Source organism: Leptodactylus fuscus, chromosome 8, assembly GCF_031893055.1.
Source record: "Leptodactylus fuscus isolate aLepFus1 chromosome 8, aLepFus1.hap2, whole genome shotgun sequence".
Lineage (NCBI taxonomy): Eukaryota > Metazoa > Chordata > Amphibia > Anura > Leptodactylidae > Leptodactylus > Leptodactylus fuscus.
The window spans coordinates 5,347,001-5,372,430 of NC_134272.1; the positions used below are offsets into that span (position 1 = coordinate 5,347,001).

A 25,430-nucleotide genomic window follows, 5' to 3' on the forward strand; every position below is an offset into this window, starting at 1 on the left:
ATTAAAGGGGATGTCCAGGGAGTCTATCAATACTTACTCCTTCATGGGTGTATTTGAGATGCACCCTAGGTCACTAGGCTGATTCCACCCTGGGGGTCCAATGATCAGAATCTGCACCCTGTCCTAAGGGCTGGTCTCGATTATGTGACCTGGGGTCAAAAGCAACCCAGAAACCCATGGTGCGTCATAAATGGAGCCACAGGGAACGTTGGTACCAAGATACCACCTGGAGAACCACTGTAATGTTCCTTGGGTAAATGGCTGGTGATAAATGTAAGTAGTTTAGGTCACCCTAAATTCTGGCCGCTCTTACCAAGTCATGTTAACACCTTCCCTAATCGGAGATTGAGTCTGAACTGGTTATATGTGTAAAGGAAAGATGTAAATATCAACCAGATTGTCCAAAAAACGGAAAGTCCATGGGTTGCGTCTTGAATTGCAGCGGATTCCCCATTCACACGATCTGTAATACCAGACGCAACCAATGGTCAAGTGTGGCGCTGTTTATGGAAAACAGTAGGAGACATGTTTTGTATTTTGTATCCATCCCCTTTAAGAGGATCTCTCTGACACACAGCCCTAGTTCTTCACTTACTGATCTGTCCAGAACGTTGCATCATCTGTATGAATGGAATTTAGCAAATGACGCAGAGCGATTAAAGCAAGTATGTGAACCCCCCGTGCCTTGGACAAAGCCGGCCTGTACCATGTGACATAATAGGGGAGAGGGCATAGCGGTGATTATAGAAAGCACAGAGAGCTCCTTGGACTGCTCAGGGCCGTTGTCTTAAGATATCTGTGTTAGTGGAGAATCAGTATCATCTCGCTGCAGACATTAACCTAAGGCAACGAAAAGACAGAGGAACAACTTAATGCCATGGGGCTGTCGGGATGGCGTAATAAGGAGCAACACTTATACACCACGAAAGAAAATGTATCCGAAATATCGGAATTTAATGGAGCCAAACAATTTAAAGGTGCCAACAGCGCCACTCTGGTCACTGGAATATAACCGGAATTACAGCTCTGAGCTTTAAGTGAATGAGCTGTAATTGCAGACACCAGCCATGGACAAGGGTGGCGCCATTGCAGAGAAAAGAAAGACTATCTGCTAAACCCCTTAGTCTGCTAATTGTATGCCGCATGTTACATGACAAATTCCAAGTCCATAATCCCCCCATTACTGGATAGGTTATCAATATGAAAATGACAGGAGACCTAGAAAACACCTTTAAGGACTTAAAGGGATTGTCTCCACATAAATCTCATGTCGTTCACTCGCCAATAGCACCGACATACTGTGAATAGCGCTGACATACTCGGCCATAGCACCGACATACTCGGCCATAGCACCGACATACTGCCAATAGCACCGACATACTGCCAATAGCACCGACATACTCGCCCATAGCACCGACATACTGCCAATAGCACCGACATACTGCCAATAGCACCGACATACCGCCAATAGCACCGACATACCGCCAATAGCACCGACATACTGCCAATAGCACCAACATACTCGGCCACAGAACCGACATACTGCCAATAGCACCAACATACTCGGCCATAGCACCGACATACTCGCCCATAGCACCGACATACTGCCAATAGCACCGACATACTGCCAATAGCACCGACATACTCGCCCATAGCACCGACATACTGCCAATAGCACCGACATACTGCCAATAGCACCGACATACTGCCAATAGCACCAACATACTCGGCCATAGCACCGACATACTGCCAATAGCACCAACATACTCGGCCATAGCACCGACATACTCGGCCATAGCACCGACATACTCGGCCATAGCACCGACATACTCGGCCATAGCACCGACATACTCGGCCATAGCACCGACATACTGCCAATAGCACCGACATACTGCCAATAGCACCGACATACTGCCAATAGCACCGACATACTGCCAATAGCACCGACATACTGCCCATAGCACCGACATACTCGCCCATAGCACCGACATACTGCCCATAGCACCGACATACTGCCAATAGCACCGACATACTGCCCATAGCACCGACATACTGCCAATAGAACCGACATACTGCCAATAGCACCGACATACTCGGCCATAGCACCGACATACTCGGCCATAGCACCGACATACTCGGCCATAGCACCGACATACTGCCCATAGCACCGACATACTGCCCATAGCACCGACATACTGCCCATAGCACCGACATACTGCCCATAGCACCGACATACTGCCAATAGCACCGACATACTGCCAATAGCACCGACATACTCGGCCATAGCACCGACATACTCGGCCATAGCACCGACATACTCGGCCATAGCACCGACATACTCGGCCATAGCACCGACATACTCGGCCATAGCACCGACATACTCGGCCATAGCACCGACATACTGCCAATAGCACCGACATACTCGCCCATAGCACCGACATACTGCCCATAGCACCGACATACTCGGCCATAGCACCGACATACTCGGCCATAGCACCGACATACTGCAAATAGCACCGACATACTCGCCCATAGCACCGACATACTGCCCATAGCACCGACATACTGCCCATAGCACCGACATACTGCCAATAGCACCGACATACTCGCCACTGTTCACACACTAACTCAATGTTCACCTTGGTCCCTGGCTCTAGAGAAGTGTAAATCTGCCCATAGAGAACCAAAAATATAAATCTATTGGTATCACCCAGCTTCAACGTCATCTAGCACATGCTGTTTTATAGCAGCCTGTGCCTACTGTGCCATATTCAGGCCAACCCTGTGCCAATACAGACTGCTATAAAGGGCTGCTGGTCCTGCACCCACTACCCATAGAGGGAGTCTGTCACCACAATCACACACACCTACCCTGCCAGCAGATAGATAGGTCACTTGAATCATCTGCACCTTCCCCTTGTGAATCGCGGCCTCCGTTGCTGAAATATGAACATTCATAAGTCTCTTGTTGTACTTCGGTCGGTACGCTGGACTATCTTATAAACCGTCTCAATCTAGACCTGAAGGGCAGGGACAGCGGATACGGAGTCTGAATAGGGTCTTTATTTCAAGGAACTGACCTCAAGACCGTCATCGCCTTCGCAAGTTTGTTTCATCTTCAGTGAAGTGGGAATTTCCTTTCACTTTTTTTTTTAAGAGCATCCAAGCTTCCACAAATAAAGTAAGCTTACCCAAGCGTAGAAAAAGCAATAATTCATGTCACGCCGGCCCAGAGACCATCGGGGACCTCAGAATGATACAAAGACCTCAAACTCGGAGAGAGAAGATCTTGTGCCATGGGAAGAAATTGTCATTTTATTACCAGAACGGCGAATTAAGGCATCAAGAGAGTGTCTAACAAGGCGCACACGTAATAAATAGTGCACAAAATGCACCACATGGAATTGGCTCCCCATTCTGAACACTTGCACACTTGGCCATACCCAGTATGCATGTGTATGAGGCGTCTGTAGGGATTAGCTGTAAGCCGAATCTCTTATAGAGCCATTTCTAATATGATTCAAGTATGTGATTCAATCCATCTACAAGGGTCGTGGCCATAGAAGACCAATCTAAGGAACAATCTTGCCCAATCAGATTGGATAATTGCTACTTTATATCTCAAGCAACCCCAAAAACTAAAGTAAGGCAGAAATAGGAGCCATTTTATCAGTCGGCCTCTTTAAGGACACCCTTGTAAGGGTTCAGCCGTGTCTATGAGGACAAAAGAGGCCACAAACCCTGCGGGATCTGGCTCGTATGGAACTGGGCCAGAGGAGAGTGAAATGAAATATGGATCTCCTTATGTTTAAGGCACCATTAAAATAAAACCGTGAACTCATGAACAGGATTAATTTAATAGCGGTTCTATTAGTTCATGTGTTACAGTATTATAATACGAAACATATGTATTTATACAGCGCAATAATGGAAACAAGAGACGATCTCTACAGGCCATTAGGCGAATCTGAGATACCGTAGAAGGGGTTATCCTTAGGATAGGCCATCAATATTAGACCTGCAGGGGTCCGACACCCGGGCCCTGGTACCGAGGTAGTTCAGGAGGGCCGAGCTGCTCATTCACCATAGACTGTAGCGGCTGTAAGTACTACTGTGCCATCCCATAGACTTCAATGGGGCAGTGCTGCAGTACCTACAAGGCGAATACATGGCGTGGCCCCAATACCGGTGATCTATAGGGGGCGACTGTCCACAGATCTAATATTAATGGCCGCCAGTGGGGGACAACACGGTGGCTCAGTGTTTAGCACTGCAGCCTTGCAACGCTGGGGTCCTGGGTTCGAATCCTGCCAGGTACAACATCTGCAAGAAGCTTGTATGTTCTCCCTGTGTTTGTGTGGATTTCCTCCCTTTCTACAAAGACATACTGATAGGAAGAAAAATGTTCATTGTGATCCTTATATCATATATCCCTATATGGGGCTCACAATCTACATAAAAAAAAAAAATGTCCGCCAGCCGCGGTGAGACAAACGGAGCAACAGATCCTCTAATTCAGTAAATAAAATAAGGGCTGAATTCCTAAGAAATCTGTATCTAGTGACTTACATAATAATAATAATAATAATAAAAAATCTAAAATGTAATTTAAAATAATTCATCATTTTATTTAGAAGCCAGCGTCGGGAACTTTAGTCTCCACAGCCCTGGCCTGTATAGCACCAACATATCCTGAAGCGTTGTACAAGATTGTCACCATGTACTTCAATCACAACTTAAATTTCAGAATCTCTGGCACGTACACTATCATGAGAAGCCAAATGTATTGGAATAGCCCAGGAATACGCGTACAAGCAGCTCTATGTCATCTGTGTTGGTTTTGAACCAAATCGGAGATGTACACCAAAGTCACGCACGGTCTATAATATACTTTAGGATCCATTCTCCGTACAGCACCACGGTATAGGTCAGTGCTTTATGCAGGGCAGTTTGTTTGTCACTGCCCTCATACATTCTCGCTCTGACCACAAGAGGACGGCTTGTATAGAAAGGCAGAAGAGGACTGTGGCCAATCCTGCGCCCCTCCTTTGCTTCACCTCTGCAAACCCAGTGTATGAAAATAAGAGTGCAAGGGACTCCCCCACCCCTCTGCTGAGAGGAGTAGCAGAGCGTAGGCAGGGTGCCAGTCAGCATGACCACAGCGCGTTGCATTGACTCTGCTTAATGAAAGCCAGGAAAGAACACATTACACAGTGTTTCTTCAGAGAGCCAGCGAGCCCTAGTGATTGCAATCAATAAAAACACTCCGCAAGGGGCCCACAGGGGGAGAGACAGATTCGGAGAGGGAGAGGGATCTCTGCTGAGTTTGCCTGACACTCTCTCCCTTCCCCCTCCAACAAAAACAAGTGGAACTTTGCAAGTCAGAAGACAAGCTGCAAAGACAGAACAGCTCTGCGTTTCTGCTCCAGAGAGGTCCAGCAGGGCCGAGCTCGGGATGAAGGGTCTCCAGCCCGAGATGTGAGACCTCCAACAAGTGCAGCATCCAGAAGACATCCTATTCCCAGAAACGGAGACGGCGAGAGGAAGAAGCCATGGGATGGGATCCAGCCAAACAATTACAGGATGGCTAATCATTCTGCAACTCCCGGCTGATCTTTCGGTCTTGCCCATTCACTTCCAGGAGGCTGCATGTGCCAGGAGGCTGCGATTAAAGGTAGGCAAATAATGTGCGAGTCAACAGAACCCCATTAGCCGTATTTATTCATCTCGCTGCTTGGGGAGACGTCGCTTTCCTTATCGCCTCATGCGCCATAGTTGGTAAAATGTTGCCTCAACGAACAGAACGTCTGTTATGTCACTGACAACACGACATTCATTGTAAATAATTGCTGTATCGTGCGATACATAAGAATGAATTACAATATGGCGACCCCGATAGTGATGACCTACGACCTGTCAGTCTTCACCTGCATCCATGTACAGGTGAAATCTGAGAAATGCAGAATTACGTTTCATCTCCCGTGCGTGATCAGTAAGAGTTAGAAGAAATTTCTAGAATTTACTAGGGGATGCCAGAAATGCACAAGTGTCACATGGGGAACCAAAACAAACCTCAGCAGCCATGTGAACAGAGGGATGGAAGCGAAGGTTCAGGAAAGCTCCAGGGCCCGCATCTGCTGTATAATCAGGACCGCGACGCCCCCGAGCGGCACGCCGTGCTGTGAATTGTAGTACTGTCGCCATATTTTTCCATAGAAAAGTATTTTAACCCTTTCCGTACAGTCTTGCATCATCACAACAATGTACTTAGAGACTGTGAAATAGAAGATAAGAACTTTAGGGGGGTTCGGACAGGACACGATATTCCTTACATTAATGGCGCCAAAGCCTATCGTAATACTAGCGTGACGAGATTCACCATTCACATCTATCCCCGTCCAACTCATATTTAGGTTTCTTTTTAAGTCCTTTTTGCTTTAAATGTAACTTTTTTTCCAAAACTTTCCTTTTCTCCTTGTATCTCCGGGTATAAATGAAGGCGCCGCTTACTTGAAGAATGTGCGCGGGGCTGTTTGCACGGAGCCGTGTGTGTATAATTTCGGTTTCATGCTCCAGGGGGTGGGGAGGACGGGCCCGATGACATGAATGCACATTGACCAAGTTTTCAATGTCACTAGTGTGGGGTTGTACGTGCCCTCCCTTGAGTGGGAAGGAACAGCAAGACAAGTAGGTCCTCTCCTTGTTATTGTAAGACTGCGTTGGAGATGGAGGGAAGGGGGGGATGAAAAAGACAAAAAAGGCCAAATTTCTCAGAGGCCGTATTCATGTTGAGAGGCTGCCAGATTGTAATGCGTTACACATGCTTACACTAGAAATACTCTGGAGCCGTTCCTCCATTCTTAAATTACACGACTGTGCACGCAAAACACACTGGACGGGACGATAACAGTCACATGCACACAGAGACGTGCAGATATTTATGTCCAGGCAAAGGGGTTGGTCCGTGACAAACATTTATCACCTGTCCACAAAGTGGTCCTAATGCCAGACACCCATCAAATACAAGAATAGGCGACTACCTGGCCCCTGTTTGACGAACTGCAGCCACGTACAGTAAGACCAACGTCAGTCCATGGACTGTACACAGGGGTGACCACCATCACATGCAAACTGTAGGACTATAACACTGCCGGGCTATACTGAGCAATACAATGAATGGGCCCGAGGCCCTGACACCCCCTTTTTTGGCAGTATATAGACATAGTGACAGTCCAAGCCCTACCGCTGCTCAACCCAATTACACCCCCAGGGCCCCAGTCATCGAACCCCTACCAACCAGCTAATGATGGTCGATCCTCAGGATACACCATTAAGGACTGACCAGCGGAGCTGACCTTCATTACAGGAGTCTTCGTGGACTTGGTAATTGATTACTTATCCTTAGGAAAGATCAGCAATTGAAGCTCAGGGGGTCCGGCACTCATAACCCCTGTGGATATGAGTTATCTGCTTTACAGGCCATGTGATATCACATTTGTCAGTCACATTATCTGTCCACAGTTCAGTCCCGTTGAAATGATAGGACTGACCTGTTATAAAAAGCGCAACAGTAAGGCGCAAGTGGTCGAGGGAATAAACAAACATTGCAGCCTTATTCCTCAGCTGATCCACAGGGTGCCCGGGTGTTGGAACCCCACAGATCTTTAGATGATTGTAAGGATAAGACATCAGATAATAAATGTGGAAATCCCCTTTAACTCTAGAGAAATAGTCGCTCGTAGTAACAGCGCGTCCCATTCACGTACGGACAACACGACCCCTTCATTGTACTAATCAGCGATCTAATCCCTACACATGAGTCCGTGATGGTCTATCCTAAGACTTAGTTCACATAGGGGGCGTAACGGCGGATTTTGGCACTGAGAGTGACGCGGGGAGCTGCGTCACTCTCGGGCCAAAACCTGTCTGTCACGACTTCCGACAGTCGCGGAGTAGGCTCAAATGAATGGGCTGAGTCCGGAAGTTGCTGCCGCCAGGTGGACGCTGCGGCTCAACAAGCCGCGGAATCCGCCTGAAGAAAGGGCAGCCCGCTTTTTTTATTCCGTGAGCGGCAACATGCAGCCTGGCGGTCTCCATAGACCTCCATTGTGAGGGGGCGGATTATGACGTAGATTACGCGCCATAATCCGCCCGCCTCTGTGCCCGTGTGAACGAGCCCGAAGGGAAGCCCCAGAAAAACCCCTATAATGAGGAAAGATTATTAAATATTGTGAACTACTGGACGCAGATAGAGCAAATAAACCCAAAACTGATACAAATATGTCTAGAAAATAGAGTGAAATTCTGATAATCCAACACTCAGACCCTGCACGGAAACGCAATATCAAAAATAGAAGAGCTGGGTTCATATTTTAGGTTTTATTGGGGCTAAAGGTGAGCTTTCCATACGTTTTTATGACGGTCCAATAGTCCAGAATATCTGATATCATCAGGTCCCAGTATTGCCATACCTTACTAGATCTACCTCAACCCTGATGTGTCAGGAAGGCCGAGCAGTCTATGGCGACAGACTCCAGATACAAATCCAAACCCTACAGCCGGATCCAAGGACTGTCCATGGGAATAGATCACGTTTACACATCAGGACCATTTGTTGCCGCCACTATGGTGACTGGGCAGTAACGTCTCCTATGGCTTTGTACAGTTGCTCGGACTCCGGCAGGTCGCTTTACACTTGGAATTTAGTGTTTACTCAGTCACCATGAAGGGACATACAAGGAATTCCTCAGCTGCTGGACAGTGCATGCGATCTGGGTATAACATGGGTACAATATGGCAGCCTTACTGTAGTTCTGGTAGTGATACAGCGGCAGGTCTGACATCATAGATTAACCTGGGAATGGAAACCTCATGCGCCTCGTTCCAAGAATATAAAGGGGAAATAAAATCCTTCGGAATTGTTCCCTGAAGTCTTCACACGTCTTGTGTCGACATAGCAACACCTGCTTCCTCCTGTACACAAATATATAGCGGGCTGGTTACGGTACATCTGGGGCGCCCGGCGAAGGCTCTACAACCACTTTATGGCCTGACGTCATTCGCTTTCTGCTTTTAATAGAATGAGGACCTTCCAGCACGTGAGCGCTCTGCTAACCCCCGGGCAGGACTGGATACCGCGCTGCACACCATGCTCTGATACAGCTGGTGCAATGTGACTGCCCACCTGATATTAGGAGAGGAGAGGGGGAACCATTGGGGCAGCATCCAGGCAAGGACAAATGGATTTAAGTTGTGGGAATCATGTTACACCCAGGTCAGCTAAACATCTCGTTCCTCTGCCTCCCCTGCAAACGCTCCAACTCTTGGTCACCTGAACGGCTCTACGCTATGGGCCTGCAGCTCGAGAAGAGGGGAGGCGATGACGTCATTGAGAGTAAGAGGCTGCAGGGGAAGCGATGACGTCATTGAGAGTAAGAGGCTGCAGGGGAGGCGATGACGTCATTGAGAGTAAGAGGCTGCAGGGGAGGCGATGACGTCATTGAGAGTAAGGCTGCAGGGGAGGCGATGATGACGTTATTGAGAGTAAGGCTGCAGGGGAGGCGATGACATCATTGAGAGTAAGAGGCTGCAGGGGAGGTGATGACGTCATTGAGAGTAAGAGGCTGCAGGGGAAGCGATGACGTCATTGAGAGTAAGAGGCTGCAGGGGAGGCGATGATGACGTTATTGAGAGTAAGAGGCTGCAGGGGAGGCCATGACGTCATTGATAGTAAGAGGCTGCAGGGGAGGCGATGGCGTCATTGATAGTAAGAGGCTGCAGGGGAGGCGATGGCGTCATTGATAGTAAGAGGCTGCAGGGGAGGCGATGACGTCATTGATAGTAAGAGGCTGCAGGGGAGGCGATGACATCATTGATAGTAAGAGGCTGCAGGGGAGGCCATGACGTCATTGATAGTAAGAGGCTGCAGGGGAGGCGATGACGTCATTGATAGTAAGAGGCTGCAGGGGAGGCGATGACGTCATTGATAGTAAGAGGCTGCAGGGGAGGCGATGGCGTCATTGATAGTAAGAGGCTGCAGGGGAGGCGATGATGTCATTGATAGTAAGAGGCTGCAGGGGAGGCGATGGCGTCATTGATAGTAAGAGGCTGCAGGGGAGGCGATGATATCATTGATAGTAAGAGGCTGCAGGGGAGGCCATGACGTCATTGAGAGTAAGAGGCTGCAGGGGAGGCGATGGCGTCATTGATAGTAAGAGGCTGCAGGGGAGGCGATGATATCATTGATAGTAAGAGGCTGCAGGGGAGGCCATGACGTCATTGAGAGTAAGAGGCTGTAGGGGACGCGATGACGTCATTGAGAGTAAGAGGCTGCAGGGGAAGCGATGACGTCATTGAGAGTAAGAGGCTGCAGGGGAGGCGATGACGTCATTGAGAGTAAGAGGCTGCAGGGGAGGCGATGACGTCATTGAGAGTAAGGCTGCAGGGGAGGCGATGATGACGTTATTGAGAGTAAGGCTGCAGGGGAGGCGATGACATCATTGAGAGTAAGAGGCTGCAGGGGAGGTGATGACGTCATTGAGAGTAAGAGGCTGCAGGGGAAGCGATGACGTCATTGAGAGTAAGAGGCTGCAGGGGAGGCGATGACGTTATTGAGAGTAAGAGGCTGCAGGGGAGGCGATGACGTCATTGAGAGTAAGAGGCTGCAGGGGAGGCGATGACGTCATTGATAGTAAGAGGCTGCAGGGGAGGCGATGGCGTCATTGATAGTAAGAGGCTGCAGGGGAGGCGATGGCGTCATTGATAGTAAGAGGCTGCAGGGGAGGCGATGACGTCATTGATAGTAAGAGGCTGCAGGGGAGGCGATGACATCATTGATAGTAAGAGGCTGCAGGGGAGGCCATGACGTCATTGATAGTAAGAGGCTGCAGGGGAGGCGATGACGTCATTGATAGTAAGAGGCTGCAGGGGAGGCGATGACGTCATTGATAGTAAGAGGCTGCAGGGGAGGCGATGGCGTCATTGATAGTAAGAGGCTGCAGGGGAGGCGATGACATCATTGATAGTAAGAGGCTGCAGGGGAGGCGATGGCGTCATTGATTGTAAGAGGCTGCAGGGGAGGCGATGATATCATTGATAGTAAGAGGCTGCAGGGGAGGCCATGACGTCATTGAGAGTAAGAGGCTGTAGGGGACGCGATGACGTCATTGATAGTAAGAGGCTGCAGGGGAGGCGATGGCGTCATTGATAGTAAGAGGCTGCAGGGGAGGCGATGACGTCATTGAGAGTAAGGCTGCAGGGGAGGCGATGATGACGTTATTGAGAGTAAGGCTGCAGGGGAGGCGATGACATCATTGAGAGTAAGAGGCTGCAGGGGAGGCGATGACGTCATTGAGAGTAAGAGGCTGCAGGGGAGGCGATGATGACGTTATTGAGAGTAAGAGGCTGCAGGGGAGGCGATGACGTCATTGAGAGTAAGAGGCTGCAGGGGAAGCGATGACGTTATTGAGAGTAGGAGGCTGCAGGAGAGGCGATGACGTCATTGAGAGTAAGAGGCTGCAGGGGAGGCGATGATGACGTTATTGAGAGTAAGAGGCTGCAGGGGAGGCGATGATGACGTCATTGAGAGTAAGAAGCTGCAGGGGAAGTGATGACGTTATTGATAGTAAGAGGCTGCAGGGGAGGCGATGATGACGTCATTGAGAGTAAGAAGCTGCAGGGGAAGTGATGACGTTATTGAGAGTAAGAGGCTGCAGGGGAGGCGATGATGACGTCATTGAGAGTAAGAAGCTGCAGGGGAAGTGATGACGTTATTGAGAGTAGGAGGCTGCAGGAGAGGCGATGACGTCATTCAGAATAAGAGGTTGTAGGGGAGGCGATGACGTCATTGAGAGTAAGGCTGCAGGGGAGGCGATGACGTTATTGAGAGTAAGAGGTTGCAGGGGAGGCGATGATGTCATTGAGAGTAAGAGGCTGCAGGGGAGGCGATGACATCATTGAGAGTAAGAGGCTGCAGGGGAGGTGATGACGTCATTGAGAGTAAGAGGTTGCAGGGGAGGCGATGACATCATTGAGAGTAAGAGGCTGCAGGGGAGGCAATGACATCATTGAGAGTAGCAGGCTGCAGGGGAGGCCATGACGTCATTGAGAGTAAGAGGCTGCAGGGGAGGCGATGATGTCATTGAGAGTAAGAGGCTGCAGGGGAGGCAGAGGAAGGAGAATTATGGCCTCCACAGCTGCCCTCCGCACACCTTACAAGCAGGGAACTGGGGTGCATATTAGTAATAAAGCTTAACCAGTGCAGGGAATGTACTTGTAAGATTTAACTCCTTTAGATTAGCAGGGGTCTGACATACAGGACCCCCACAGACCAGCTGGAGTCAGGAGGCATATTTTTACCATATCTCCACCCAAATCATGAGCCGAATCTGATGCCTAAACATGGCGGCCACATTTAGAATAGATGTATAACAACTAGAACTTGGGCAGGACCGGCCAAGGCAGACAAAACTCTTTTCTTACTTTCTAGAATTTGATTTGTCAGCACTCGTCTTTTACATAACTTTTTCTAATTCCTTCCCCGCGTCTCTCGAAGTCTTGTATTCATTTCGGAGGAATTCTGAGTTTTACTCGACGTGATCTGTGCTTGCTCACGCATTTTGACTACGTGCCAGGGGAAACTCAAACTTGAGAATTTTCCAAAGAAAATCTTTTTTTTTTTCTTCTTCTTAAACATATAAAGTTCATAAAAATGTAGTGGAATTTACACCAAGGTTAATTGCAAAAGAAAACTGATTTGTGAAACACAAGGGAATACATTTCATAATCGCACCAACGCGTTCCACGTACGAAAGAAGAACAGGAGGGTAACCCGGCCATTACCTAATATCAGGATGAGGAACGTCATCCATCATATGGACACTGTATATATTTCTGAGGATCTGATGGACTACACAAGACTATTCTATAGCCTGCAGCAGAGGCAGTATATGGGAACAATTACTAGACTCCAATGTATACCATACCTCACACTGGCAGCCTGTATAGTAATAGGATCCTACATACCATAGGATATGGGATCAGACTAGAACGCGATAGACTAGTACACGAGACAATGGTCTTGAAATAAACCCCTACACAAAAATTCTCTCCTTCCTACATTAGTCTGAATGGATGAGTACGTGGGTTGAATGGATGGAGGAGTTGACTGGTGGGTGGATAGATGAATAGATTGGTAGATGGATGGGGATGTGCATTGATGGATGACTGGATGCAATTCCAGTGCCAGAATTTTATTGATATAACTAATGTATGTACAGTATATGTTATAAAGATCCATGGAGTCTTATCAAACCAAGGGCAATACTCCTTTAAACGGAGATTGGAACCCAACATATCAACCCGGCCCCGCAGACAGGTCAATGTCCCCTAAATCAAATGTTGTTTGTCCCTTGTGAATCGCTGCCTCTGTTATTGAGATATTGCTGTTTTTTGTCAACATAGGAATGAACTCTTTGTAGCAACGTCAATACCCTAGTTTCTCTAAAGATCTCATTTACATATTGTCAAAAAAGGAGGCAGCAATGCACAATGGATTCAGGTGACACTAACCCAGTGGTTCTTAACCGGGGTTTGATCGAACCCAAGGCCCTATGCAAGGATCATTTTGTGTACCAGTAAAAAAACATATACCTATGTCTTGAATTTGGAAAAAAATCATATTTGATTTATCACTAAAGAAGGGTTCGGTGAATGTGCAGATGAAGCTGGTGGGTTCGGTACCTCAAACAAAGTTTAAGAACCACTGCACTAACCTATCTATCTGCAGGGCTGGGGTGATATGCTGGTTCTGGTGACAGTAACCTATCTATCTGCAGGGCTGGGGTGATATGCTGGTTCTGGTGACAGTAACCTATCTATCTGTAGATCTGGGGTGATATGCTGGTTCTGGTGACAGTAACCTATCTATCCGCAGGGCTGGGGTGATATGCTGGTTCTGGTGACAGTAACCTATCTATCTGCAGGGCTGGGGTGATATGCTGGTTCTGGTGACAGTAACCTATCTATCTGCAGGGCTGGGGTGATATGCTGGTTCTGGTGACACTAACCTATCTATCTGCAGGGCTGAGGTGATATGCTGGTGCTGGTGACAGTAACCTATCTATCTGCAGGACTGGGGTGATATGCTGGTTCTGGTGACAGTAACCTATCTATCTGCAGGGCTGGGGTGATATGCTGGTTCTGGTGACAGTAACCTATCTATCTGCAGGACTGGGGTGATATGCTGGTTCTGGTGACAGTAACCTATCTATCTGTAGATCTGGGGTGATATGCTGGTTCTGGTGACAGTAACCTATCTATCTGCAGGGCTGGGGTGATATGCTGGTTCTGGTGACAGTAACCTATCTATCTGCAGGGCTGGGGTGATATGCTGGGTCTGGTGACAGTAACCTATCTATCTGCAGGGCTGGGGTGATATGCTGGTTCTGGTGACAGTAACCTATCTATCTGCAGGGCTGGGGTGATATGCTGGTTCTGGTGACAGTAACCTATCTATCTGCAGGGCTGGGGTGATATGCTGGTTCTGGTGACAGTAACCTATCTATCTGCAGGGCTTGGGTGATATGCTGGTTCTGGTGACAGTAACCTATCTACCTGCAGGGCTGGGGTGATATGCTGGTTCTGGTGACAGTAACCTATCTATCTGCAGGGCTTGGGTGATATGCTGGTTCTGGTGACACTAACCTATCTATCTGCAGGGCTGGGGTGATATGCTGGTTCTGGTGACAGTAACCTATCTGCAGGACTGGGGTGATATGCTGGGTCTGGTGACAGTAACCTATCTATCTCCAGGGCTGGGGTGATATTCTGGGTCTGGTGACAGTAACCTATCAATCTCCAGGGCTGGGGTGATATTCTGGGTCTGGTGACACTAACCTATCTATCTGCAGGGCTGGGGTGAATGCTGGTTCTGGTGACAGTAACCTATCTATCTGCAGGACTGGGGTGATATGCTGGTTCTGGTGACAGTAACCTATCTATCTGCAGGGCTGGGGTGATATGCTGGTACTGGTGACAGTAACCTATCTATCTGCAGGGCTGGGGTGATATTCTGGGTCTGGTGACAGTAACCTATCAATCTCCAGGGCTGGGGTGATATTCTGGGTCTGGTGACAGTAACCTATCTATCTGCAGGGCTGGGGTGATATGCTTGTTCTGGTGACAGTAACCTATCTATCTGCAGGGCTTGGGTGATATGCTGGTTCTGGTGACACTAACCTATCTATCTGCAGGGCTGGGGTGATATTCTGGGTCTGGTGACAGTAACCTATCTATCTGCAGGGCTTGGGTGATATGCTGGTTCTGGTGACACTAACCTATCTATCTGCAGGACTGGGGTGATATGCTGGTTCTGGTGACAGTAACCTATCTATCTGCAGGGCTGGGGTGATATGCTGGTTCTGGTGACAGTAACCTATCTATCTGCAGGGCTGGGGTGATATGCTGGTTCTGGTGACACTAACCTATCTATCTGCAGGGCTGGGGTGATATTCTGGGTCTGGTGACAGTAACCTATCTATCTGCAGGACTGGGGTGATATGCTGGGTCTGGTGACAGTAACCTATCTATCTGCAGGGCTTGGGTGATATGCTGGTTCTGGTGACACTAACCTATCTATCTGCAGGACTGGGGTGATATGCTGGTCCTGGTGACAGACTCCCTTTAAGGAGAACTCTCATGAAGATGTTCTTCTCATACACCATTCCTATAAGAGCTCAATCGATCTCTGTATCTATAGAACTCCTATCCCTTAGACACTGCTCAGGTTACTGATAATCTCTCACTACACTCTTTGCAATCTGACAATAACTGAGCTTATACATTAGTGAGCGGTGTCCCTGTATCCCTTCCATTCACATGTACTAACCTTATATCAGAAGATCATTCAGAAGAATCACTATAAACCCAAGTGTTGTCAGGCTCAAGAAAAAAAAAATGTCCAAAATTTAGAAAACACAGGCCCTGGAAACCCCTAGCTTTATACCCTGTTGATATACTGACATGGGGCTGAAAACATGGTGGGATCAAAGCCTTCATATGGAAGAACTTCAAAGTTCCTTAACCCTACGTAGTCCATGTCCAATAAACGCTCCTCGAGCAATTATCCGATGTCTGCAGGTATCGAGTTTATTTTTCTGCCCTTCTAATGTTACGCTCGATCTTCGCTGCGGACAAAAAACATATTATTTATAATCTTTAAAGTGACACGGCCTGGTGGAAAACTGGTGGGAATCCAGAGAAGAGCCTGAGTAGAAGCTTTCATTGGGCTCCTGCTGTGGAGAGACAGTAGCCGTCTTTAATACCATGCCTTTGATCACTTAAAACAACTTCTACCCACAAACCCTTATATTTAAGTACAGAGCGAACACTCGCTTTACAGTCAAGTCTTTTGGCTTTCTCTGCTGAAGTCGCATTTTAATGAAAGGGGATGTGAGAGTCCTCGAAAAATAATCCGGCCAAAGAATAATGAAGGACCACCGGGCTGAAGGAACGGCCTCGTATACAAGAGCTGCTTACATGGGATCACACCTACCAGTATTTTAGATGTCCCAAGGGAGTCGCCAAGGGGTTAAACAACACAAGGTGAAGCTTTTCCAAGCCATTATATATCCTAATAAGCCAAAAGATCCGCTCACCGGGCATACAGGTTTATCATGACAGTATAGGCAATGCTAAAACTACACAAAAAGCAGCAGGTAACACTTGTGTACGGGTGTGAAGCTTCGGAAGGTTGCACTAAAAGCGTAACATGGGCAAAAATAAAGTGCAAAAAATAAAAACTAATGCAAAAAGTGGGATAGATTATGAGATCAACCAATCCGATCATCCAATCCATCTATCCTTAAAGGGAGTCTACCACCAGAACCCGGTAGATCAACCCTGCCCTTTAGCGGGGGCTTAGAATTAAAACCTCACCTCCTTTCCTCCAAGTCTCCTCTTCCAGCTTCACTATGTAGGGGGGGACTTACACTAATAAGTGACATCAGCATTAGTGTTCCTCTGCGCCTTTCACCTTCTTCTCTGCACTTTCACCTTCCTCCTCCGCGTTTTTCGCCTTCCCCCTCCGCGCCTTTCACCTTTCCCCTCTGCACTTTCACCTTCCCCCTCTGCACAGTTCGCCTTCCCCCTCTGCACAGTTCGCCTTCCCCCTCTGCACTTTCACCTTCCCCCTCTGCGCCTTTCACCTTCCCCCTCTGCGCCTTTCACCTTTCCCCTCTGCACTTTCACCTTCCCCTCTGCGCCTTTAACCTTCCCCCTCTGCGCCTTTCACCTTCCCCCTCTGCGCCTTTCACCTTTCCCCTCTGCACTTTCATCTTCCCCCTCTGCACCTTTCACCTTCTCCCTCTGCGCCTTTCACCTTCCCCTCTGCGCCTTTAACCTTCCCCCTCTGAGCCTTTCGCCTTCCCCCTCTGCACCTTTGACTTTCCCCCTCTGCGCCTTTCGCCTTCCCCCTCTGCGCCTTTCGCCTCCCCCCTCTGTGCCTTTCACCTTCCCCTCTGCGCCTTTCGCTTTCCTCCTCTGCACCTTTCACTTTCCCCCTCTGCGCCTTTCGCCTTCTTCTCTGTGCCTTTCGCTTTCCCCCTCTGCACCTTTCACTTTCCCCCTCTGCGCCTTTCACCTTCCCCCTCTGCGCCTTTCCCCTTCCTCCTCTGCGCCTTTCCCCTTCCTCCTCTGCGCCTTTCACCTTCCCAATCTGCACTTTCACCTTTCCCCTCTGCGCCTTTCACCTTGACTGTCCAGACATCAGGTATAGCTACTCTGCCACTTCCTCCCATAATGCTATTGAGCCTTGACATTATATCAAAAGTGACCATCACAGCGCCACCTTTTCCATAGGCCGTGCCAGGTATTGCAGCTCAGTCCATGAGGTCTGAGGTCTTGGCTTTAGATGAACTTAGGAATGGACATTGCCACTGTAATATAGGGGAATGGGATAAAACTGCTTGCTCATGTCCATGCACCGCCCGCACCTTCATGGGGACTGCAGGGAAGGAGAGCGAGCAAGAAGATCATTTACTTTTCCCCACCACGCAGATGTTTCAGCCCAGCTGAACAAGCAATAAAACAATCTATTCTCTGACCCTAATACAATATACACACTCCGAGCGCCTCGCGCTCCCCCAAGACTCCTCTTTCAACACTCACTTGGGTTTATTTAGAGAGCTGATTCTCTATTGGGCTGCCAGTTCGCCGACTGCGATGAAAAACTGAAAAGCAAAAACTGGAGACAATTTATTATCTCAGGAGTGGATGAGAAAAATCCTGGACTATATACAGAGCAAGCACAGGGAGTAATGCAGAAGACGCCATCCATGGCCAGGGCAGAACATTGCACCACGTGCCAGCGATGCGCCAATCCCTGTATTGTAAGCGGTCAAATCCGCTCAGGTCTGTTCTCCTAAATACTTATTTCCTCAAGGGATAAATATTAGCGCAGCAGTTCTTCGATCTTTGTCATCCCTCTGTTATTCCTTCTGGAAATGCAGGGTCTAGAAATTAACCAAACACGTAATGTATCTCCAGGTACAGGGACTCAATAGACCATGCATACCCTGCTAAGAATTCTGGGTAAGGAATATGCAAATAAGACCTCATTGGTGCAAAGAGGAACCTGCTCCTAGCCTCCTTTTTGGACAGGGCCCCTTTAAGAGTATGTCTTGTCCCGCCATAGGCTCAGATAGGCTAACACGTATCGCAGCCAGGTCCAACCTACATATAACCGGTATTATGGACCTGTATCCCGGAGAACAGACGCCGGCTTTAATTTCTCGCCTTTAATAACATGTTATTTTTTAAGAAACATTGAGAGCTGTCTCATAAACCAACACCTGTTATGGTCTGGGAAGCGATGGCTCCAGATGCTGTCTTGGGCACGTCTCTCGCTCCGCACACTTCTCGCATTTGTAAGGTGTTTCATGAAATAGGCACCTTGTAAACAGGAACGAATCCTGCAGGTGCCTCCGGCTTAAATATCCATTCTTCTAAGCCCAACATTTTACTGATGAAGGAGCCTCTTGAGATTCCTGCTGAGATGGAGCTCTGTTCTGAAGTCTCAGATAGCTTGGGGGGGGGGGACTTGTTCTTATTAAGGAGATCCAGCTCTATTGTATAAGGTCTCACTAGGGCCATCTTTTCAAGGAAGTCTGTCGCCAGAACCCAGCCCTGCACATAGGGGTTAGGGTCACCTGAATTACAGGGTTCTTTCCCCGTTGTGAGTGTGGGCCTTTGTTGATGAGATACTCCTGTTTTGTCAATGAGAATATTGCCGTTTCCTTCTTTGGACCAATGGTAAAGCCCCCATTGCTCCCAAGAGCTCATCTGCATATTGGCAAAAAATAAATAAAAACATATCTCGGCAATGAAGGTGATTCACAAGGGGAAAACATTTAATAACCTTAATGGGGTCTATGAAGATGAAATTTCTAAACTAGGCAAACCCTATAACGTTGTAGGGACCACATGATGAGCCTTTCTTTGTATCCATTGCAATCCCAATGTATCTGTCCAGCACTATTGCTTCGTAAGCATTACAGATAAGGCGGCATGTGGACACCCATCACTTGGTGCCACCCTGTACGGTTCCCAATCATTTCCTGTGCTGTCCAAACTCATGTCATGATGGATACCAATGGGTTGATGTGATGGATACCAATGGGTTGATACGATGGATACCAATGGGTTGATACGACGGATACCAATGGGTTGATGTGATGGATACCAATGAGTTGATGTGACGGATACCAATGGGTTGATACGATGGATACCAATGAGTTGATGTGACGGATACCAATGGGTTGATGTGACGGATACCAATGGGTTGATACGATGGATACCAATGAGTTGATACGATGGATACCAATGGGTTGATACGATGGATACCAATGGGTTGATACGATGGATACCAATGGGTTGATGTGACGGAAACCAATGGGTTGATGTGACGGAAACCAATGGGGTGATGTGACGGATACCAATGGGTTGATGTGACGGAAACCAATGGGGTGATGTGATGGATACCAATGGGTTGCCGATGGTGTGAGGACACATGCAGACATTATCATCTTGAGTCTCCAATCTTACCATGCAGGTTGTCATATCCCACACTGAAGGCGTCTGTCATATAAGCTCTTCTTTTCCATGTCAGAGTGATCCACTAACCCTCATCATCCTGTCCCACAGAATGTGATTATTATTGAGTAGTCGTATGAGGTCTGCCAGTTTACGGCCAGGGACATAGCTATAGAGGCGCAGACACTACAGTCATTACCAGGCCCTGGAACCTGTAGGGACCTCTGTCACAGAAAACATACCACTATTCTAAGATAGGTTACACGCTCTGTCTACGACAATGGCCTCCAAGTTTTTGGTTCTGTAGACAGTCAGTGCATGTTGGGAGTTGTAGTTCTACAATAGCTCAACTTCAGGAACATGGACACAACTTGGCTCTTTCTAGTTCCCTTTTAGGAAACAGTAATTTCTTTTCTATCTTTGCTCTTCTTATACTATGTCCTTTGTATTACATGATTTAATTTGGCACGTGCATTCCCATAAAGCGATGGTGACGGGTATTTGCTATATGTAGCACATGATATCGGCGCTGCCATCAGCTGGAAGTCATGGGTTTGTGATAAAACCGCTCCCCAAATACAATGAAGTCCGTTAAGTGATGTCTAACTAAACTACGTGACTACCACGTCCCAAAAACACTCCTGTAGGCAAAAGATAAGATGAAATAGTCATCGGAGCGCTTCCCAAAACCTCGAGGTAGAAAGTCAAGGACACAGCAGATATGACAGACTGACGGCTCTGTTATTTCCGATAGTAGGAGGGTTGGACATACTGGGAACAGACACATCAGAACGGGACGTTTCACCAGTGCTCCAGCTCATGGCGTGTACGCCGCATAGTATTATGTCACATACTACACAGGTCACCATGTTACACGGCTCCAATGGTCTAAGAGAACACACGTCGCGTCCAACATTGCTGACGTCGTTGTTACGCAGCTGGAGACACAAGGACTGATCTTGGCTACTAAAGTATCCGTGTCACAGAAGAAATGGGGGAGGTTTTGTTACATTTTGTACACTTAGGCTGTGCGATCCTCTCCAACAAACGTCGTGTAATGATGCAAATGTGAACAGAGCCTAAGCCTACAGTGAAATAGGGCTGCAATAAATTCACCGTCTGTGTATGGGGGCTTTTCACATGAACGGATCACCAAATGTTTTATCTTGGTCTGTTTTCACGAAACTCTCAATACACTCAAATTTATGAGGGATCCATGAAAGCGGGTGACCCTCAGGTGTTAAATGTACACTTTTCATTTTGGGCCACGTTCACACAAATCTACGATTAGTGAATTTCTATTACTATAATGGGAACCCCCTTCCCTCTATGAGCCTGACCTCATCTCACGTTCCAGAGCGATCAGACTTCCTTTTATTACATGTATGGCTGCCATGTTACATTTCCCAATATGCCTGACCAGCTATGGCTTTCCCTGTTTGCTGGGGTGCTGTGAATAGGACCCGGGGTGATCAGCCGATCTGAGGCTGATGAATTCTGAAGAGAATGGGCTTTGAGAAGACAATTTCATTAAATAAATAATGGGGACAAATAAGGCTGATGAGGCTTAGCCAAGCACTAGTTAAGCTTTATTACTAATATATTACCTGGTCCCCCCGGAGCCCCCTTTATTACTTTAGCAGAGGGCAAGGAAGGGGGGAGCCAGACTGACCCCTGTCTACTCAATGGACCTGTGGCAGTGACATCAATGAGAACTGGAGCATCAGCTGGGGAGACAGAGGAACGAGAGTCCGGCCTCCCAGCTGACCTTCGCAAAGGTAGTAAACAGGACTCTGGGGGACCGGGGTGTATATTAGTAATAATGTTTAACCAGTGCAGGGACTGTACCGCTAAGTTTTACTATTCTGTGGGGAACCCCCTTAAACAATACTCATGTTTCCCACTGTCTAAGGTAGTCGGGAATTACAAAAATATCTAAATATGGATTTTCTAAAGGTAATTAGGAGATCTGGAAACAGTGGAGCGGAGCAGACTATACTGTGTCTAACTCCCATGACCTGGAAACAGCGGAGCGGACTATACCGTGTCTAGTTCCCATGACCTGGAAACAGCGGAGCGGACTATACTGTGTCTAACTCCCATGACATGGAAACAGTGGAGCGGAGCAGACTATACTGTGTCTAACTCCCATGACCTGGAAGCAGTGGAGCGGAGCAGACTATACTGTGTCTAACTCTCATGACCTGGAAACAGTGGAGCGGAGCGGACTATACTGTACTATAACTCCTATGTTCTGGAAACAGTGGAGCGGAGAAGACTATACTGTGTAACTCCCATGACCTGGAAACAGTAGAGTGGAGCGGACTATACTGTACTATAACTCCTATGATCTGGAAACAGTGGAGCAGACCAGGCTATAGTGTGTCTAACTCCCATGAACTGGAAACAGTGGAGCCGAGCGGACTATACTGTGTCTATAACTCCTATGATCTGGAAACCTGGTAGGTCATTGTGTTGTGCCATTTCCAAAGCTCCTATTTGCTTCTATGGGAAGTACAGAAATGGTGGAGTGCTGTGGTGTACTCCATATACCCAACTTCCCCATGGCTGGCTGAGGTGGGAACACCATTTTAATATCCAATTCTAATCACCAGCTTGGGCTGATCCGTTTTTGACAAAAACATCTAAGGGTACAGCCTCTGAACGGTATCCCAGTGGTAGCCCCCACTAATCCGACACTAATGGTACAATAATCCGTCACTAATATTTACGGTCAGAAAACTCCATTTGTTTTACTTTGCAATTGGAATTAGGAAAGCGATATTTCACAATAGTCCGGGAACATTTGGTAAGCCCATTACTGCAGGAATATACGTCCGGACAATACAATGTATTCCACATAGAATAGAAACACTTTCTCTGGTGCTGAGAAACATCACAAATCATTAGGAAAGCAGGGAAGGCTAAACAGGAACAAGTCGCAGGGAACAAGAGCCACAATCAGTCAATGGTCGCTCTCAGCACTGGTGTAGGGTAACGGCTGGGATCCCAGAGTACAAATAGGAATTAGGTTAGGTGGCGGGGATACAGTGCGGCTTTTGTAGTTCTGCCAGAGGGGCTGTGCTGTTCTGCATTAAATCAGTACAAGGCTCCTTCCTTCTTAAATATCCACTTCAAATACAATCCGTCCATAGACTACTGGAAGCAAACTACTGCCCGCGAACATGAAATAGAGGGAGCCACAATAAAAGGGAGCAGTGTTTTCCTGTCTGCCTCAATGAAGAAGTGCAGATACTCCGAAAACAAAAGCGACTGACACTACTCTAATGTTATATGGGAAGAAGTAGTGAAGTACTGAAATAGTTGCTATAAAGGGGATCTCCACCTAGGAATGGAGTTAGGTAAAAAGTATGCACTAGATTCATGGAGAAAGCCGTCACGTGAATCGATCGATCACAAGTCATTGTTTTGTTTTGTTACGATGCCAGAGCTGGACAGAGAATAATCTCACAAGTCTACCACGATAATACAACCCTGTGGTGTTCAAGGAGCAATACGAATAAAGTTCCAGCCGCCTTTCCAGTCCGTCCCCCAAGTGCAGGGTTTTCTGGGCTCTGGATTTTATGAAAGGCGCAGTCACAACTCCCTCTACACAGAGATCCAAGCACTAGATAACTTGGAAGAGAAACGGGAGATGAAGTCAAATTTGGAAGCCTTTACAGATGAATTGTTGTGATGGAAAATTTCTGACAAGCCTTCACGCAAGAACTGTGGCAGAAATCCCACGTTCTCCGATTGTTTCGGTAAAAACGTCCAAAGGAAAACCTACAATGCACCAGTCAGTTATGCTTAGTTAAAGGAGCCCTGTCCTAAAAAGCAGCAGTCGCCATAAAAGCGGTATGGTCAGAGGCGTGAAGTTACTGGACCCCAATGCAAAATCTGTCAAAGGGTCCCTATCTATGGGCAAGGGGTTTTTTTTTTAGATGAAGTACCTACAGTTTCTGGGCTGGTTTTGACCCTGGTTCCATATAATCGGAACCAGTGCCCGACCCCTGGATCGCTTCATCTCCTTCCTCCTAGTTACCTGTGCTATGGGGCCTGGCTTTACTATAGACTGTTAGGCTCCATGCATCGGGAGTGAAAGGAAGAGGTGAAGTGACCCAGGAACCGGTGCTGGTTTTGATCACGTGATCTGTGGTAAGGACCAGCATCAAAAAGCCCCTGGAGGAGACAAGTTCTCTACCCCCTATACCTATGTTCCTGCAGCCTCTGTACCCCCTATACCTATGTTCCTGATAGCCCTGCTGCCTCTGTACCCCCTATACCTATGTTCCTGCAGCCTCTGTACCCCTATACCTATGTTCTTGATGGCCCTGCAGCCTCTGTACCCCCTATACATATGTTCCTGATGGCCCTGCAGCCTCTGTACCCCCTATACCTATGTTCCTGATGGCCCTGCTGCCTCTGTACCCCCTATACCTATGTTCCTGATGGTCCTGCTGCCTCTGTACCCCCTATACCTATGTTCCTGATGGTCCTGCTGCCTCTGTACCCCCTATACCTATGTTCCTGATGGCCCTGCTGCCTCTGTACCCCCTATACCTATGTTCCTGATGTTCCTGCAGCCTCTGTACCCCTATACCTATGTTCTTGATGGCCCTGCAGCCTCTGTACCACCTATACCTATGTTCCTGATGGCCCTGCAGCCTCTGTACCCCTATACCTATGTTCCTGATGGCCCTGCAGCCTCTGTACCCCCTATACCTATGTTCTTGATGGCCCTGCAGCCTCTGTACCCCCTATACATATGTTCCTGATGGCCCTGCAGCCTCTGTACCCCCTATACCTATGTTCCTGATGGCCCTGCTGCCTCTGTACCCCCTATACCTATGTTCCTGATGGTCCTGCTGCCTCTGTACCCCCTATACCTATGTTCCTGCAGCCTCTGTACCCCTATACCTATGTTCTTGATGGCCCTGCAGCCTCTGTACCCCCTATACATATGTTCCTGATGGCCCTGCAGCCTCTGTACCCCCTATACCTATGTTCCTGATGGCCCTGCTGCCTCTGTACCCCCTATACCTATGTTCCTGATGGTCCTGCTGCCTCTGTACCCCCTATACCTATGTTCCTGCAGCCTCTGTACCCCCTATACCTATGTTCTTGATGGCCCTGCAGCCTCTGTACCCCCTATACCTATGTTCCTGATGGCCCTGCTGCCTCTGTACCCCCTATACCTATGTTCCTGATGGCCCTGCTGCCTCTGTACCCCCTATACCTATGTTCCTGATGGCCCTGCTGCCCCTGTACCCCTATACCTATGTTCCTGATGGCCCTGCAGCCTCTGTCCCCCTATACCTATGTTCCTGATGGCCCTGCTG

The 25,430-nt window shown here is 48.0% G+C and overlaps 2 protein-coding genes across 5 annotated transcripts in view; one reads left to right on the plus strand and one right to left on the minus strand.

Moving 5' to 3' along the window:
- The window catches only part of CHLSN (cholesin), a 153,904-nt gene that overhangs the window by 22,177 nt on the left and 106,297 nt on the right, over positions 1-25,430 (minus strand). The gene's annotated exons all lie outside the window — the stretch shown is intronic.
- The window catches only part of GPR146 (G protein-coupled receptor 146), a 40,885-nt gene continuing 20,622 nt past the window's right edge, over positions 5,168-25,430 (plus strand). For both annotated transcript variants that reach the window (XM_075285089.1, XM_075285087.1), the window contains exon 1: positions 5,168-5,674. The gene's annotated coding sequence lies outside the window, so the exon portion shown is untranslated. The remainder of the gene's footprint in view (positions 5,675-25,430) is intronic.